Genomic DNA, 2,989 nt, shown 5'->3' with positions numbered 1-2,989 from the left:
CCTCCCTCCCTCCCTCCCTCCCTTCTTGCCTTGCTGCCCACCCTCTGCCGTCTTTATATTCCCCTACACTCTTTTTCTCTGGCACATTGCTAACTCCTTTGGAGTCTATTTCAGGAGGTATGTATTTGTTTGTCTAGGGTAGGGTTGTCAAACAGAAGCCATGCATGCTGCCCCACCCCTGTAGCGACCGACAATGCTAATCAATCACTGCTTTCTGGTGAACAGGATTCCTTTTAAGGCAGAGGGTTGGTTGAGATGGGTTGGGTGATGAAAACTGTTTGCCACCACAAGTTTAAAACACAAATCGATCAAACAAGGCTTTCCATTTTTAAAGAATAAGGGCACATTACAAATTACAGTGCCTTTACTATTTCCAAATATCCCCTCTACTACATGCATTTTAGTAAGAGCCTTAAGCAAAAGCTTTATGAATGTTATTTGAAGTCATAACCTAGTTTGACAGTTTAGCAAGAACTCAAATAATCTTTAAGAATATAATGTGCATGTATAATATTTTTGTAGATTTGTGTATGTAAGTGTAGACACACATGTGGCCTAACACATGTGTGGAGATCAGAGGACATCTTTAGGAGTTGGTCCTCTTTGGTGGCCCTTTTACCTTGTTTGCTATTGCCTGAGCCAGGCAAGATTTCTCCTTTCTTGCCTCTTGCTGGTGAGCAGTAAGACTGCAGACATATGCTGCTGTGATGTCTTTATGTGTCTTTTGGAGATTCAAATGCAGGGTGTCATGCTTGGCCTGCAGTTGCTCTTCCCACTTAAGCCATCTCCACAACCAGCCCCAGATTGTTTATTTGTTTGTTTGTAGAAAACTACAAACAAGGTCTTTGTTGTCTAGGCTAGTTTAATCCTGGGTAGTTTAGGCTGGCCTTACCCTCTCAGCATTCCTCTCTGCTTCCTTCTGCGGGATAGAAAAGAATATTTCTAGAAGCCCACATATGCTTATGAAAATCATCTTTTTAATATTTTGTCAAACAAATAGCCTTCTAGGCATTCTGATGCTTGCCTCCACAAGAATTTGAATTTCCTTCTTGCTAAGCTTTGGCGTCTCAGTTTTAATGCAAATACATCATTCATGTACGCACTTACAGAGCATATGAGCTCTGCTGCCAAGGTCTGATTTGGATCCCAAGTTTTTCTCCTTTGTAACTGAGTGCATTTGAAAAGTTAACTTGATCCCCTCCCCTTTTTTTTTTGGATGCATTTTTCTCATACTGAAAAGGAAAGTAATGGTCACTGCTTTACATTGAACTAAGATGACAAGTAATTGAGAATGTTCATGTATAATAACATTTACACATAGTGATGCTCAATAGATGTGAATTTCTGTGAGATATATATTCATATATATATATTCATATATATATATGAATATATATATATTCTGATATGATTTGAGATGAATTAAAAATGCTGTTGCTCACTGAATTGTTTGGTGAAGGGCATCGTTTTTTTTGTTTGTTTGTTTGTTTTTGTGGGTTTGAGTCAGAATTTTGATGCTCCTAGAATTAGGTCTTGTCATTCCCTCACAGTTTGTGTGTATGTGGTGTGTGTTTGACTCTAGAAAAAAAGTCACCCTGTTTTTCATAGCTGATATATTCAAAACACTAGTTCTGGTAGAAAAATAATCTGTCATTGAAGTAGATGAGAGTTGACATGACAGACTGTGCACTCGCTCCTAAACATTCATAACATGCATAGCAAGTCTCTCTGTGGAATTGTAATAACTTCTCTAGGGTCTTTGCAGGGCCTTGTATCATGGCTCTCTTAGAGCAGAGCTATTGTAAGTCCAAAACAACTATGACTTTTTAAAGGGTGTGGGGAAAGCATAAAGAAAAATGGCATTTCTTATATAAAACAATTGATATTTATATGTTATTTAGGTGTGTGTCCATATATTCACAAACATATGTGGATGACACAATACACACACACACACACACACACACACACTTATTCATCTGTGTATGGACACGGGCTATGATGTTTAAAATTCTGGCATTTAGCATGATTTATTGGTTAGAAATAAGCTGTTTGGTATCTGGAATATTTGAAACTCATTCATGATTTTACTATTTTATTTGTTGTGGGATTTTGGAAAAGTTCTATGCTAAATCTTTGGTACTTTATATATTAAATGAGGTTAAGTGTAATTTCTAATCATTCTTAGGACAGATTAATCCATGGGGGAGAGAATGTGTGTAAATTGATGGTAAAATATTTGGCACATATCAATCTTTCAATTAATAAAACTATTAATAATAATAAGTAAATAAATAGAACAAGTCATTAAAATACTACTCATAGCAAGGAAAGCTGGTTTTCAGCTTCATTATTCAATGTCCTCATTTGGCTTTATTTTATTGAATAACCATTTACGAGCTCAAGCAATACATCATTCCTTAATTATAGCTGTCAAGTGAAAACTTTATTAGGGTAAGCAAATGTAAGAAGGGAAGCATTTGAGTAAAATGACTAAATTGCTGATTCCAAGTCTCTGAATGGTGGAGGAAAGTCTCCCTCCCTGATTGCAGTCTAAAAGAATGACATCAAGTAATGGGTTTTACACGTCTCTGTGAAGCACAAACTGGCCAGGTAATCAGAGATGAGCCATAAAACTGGGCATATTAGCGAAATCTCAAACATTGACAAGCGATGTCTCAAAAGTTGACACCTTCTCTTCTCTCCTCCTTGTCCACCTTCTTCCTCCTACTTTCTCCTCCTTCCTCCTCCTCCTGGTTTTTAGGGACAGGATTTCTCTATGTCACAACCCTGGCTGTCCTGGAATTCTTTTTGTGGACCAGGCTGACCTGAAATTCATAGAAATCTACCTGCTTCTGCCTCCTGAGTGCTGGGACTAAAGACATATGCCACCAAACTCAAATGTTAAGCAGTCTAATTTGATTTGTGCTTCTTTTCCTTCCTTCCTTCCTTCCTTCCTTCCTTCCTTCCTTCCTTCCTTCCTTCCTTC

This window comes from Mus pahari, chromosome 21, assembly GCF_900095145.1.
Source record: "Mus pahari chromosome 21, PAHARI_EIJ_v1.1, whole genome shotgun sequence".
NCBI classification, from domain to species: domain Eukaryota; kingdom Metazoa; phylum Chordata; class Mammalia; order Rodentia; family Muridae; genus Mus; species Mus pahari.
Note: the sequence above shows the minus strand (reverse complement) of the source record.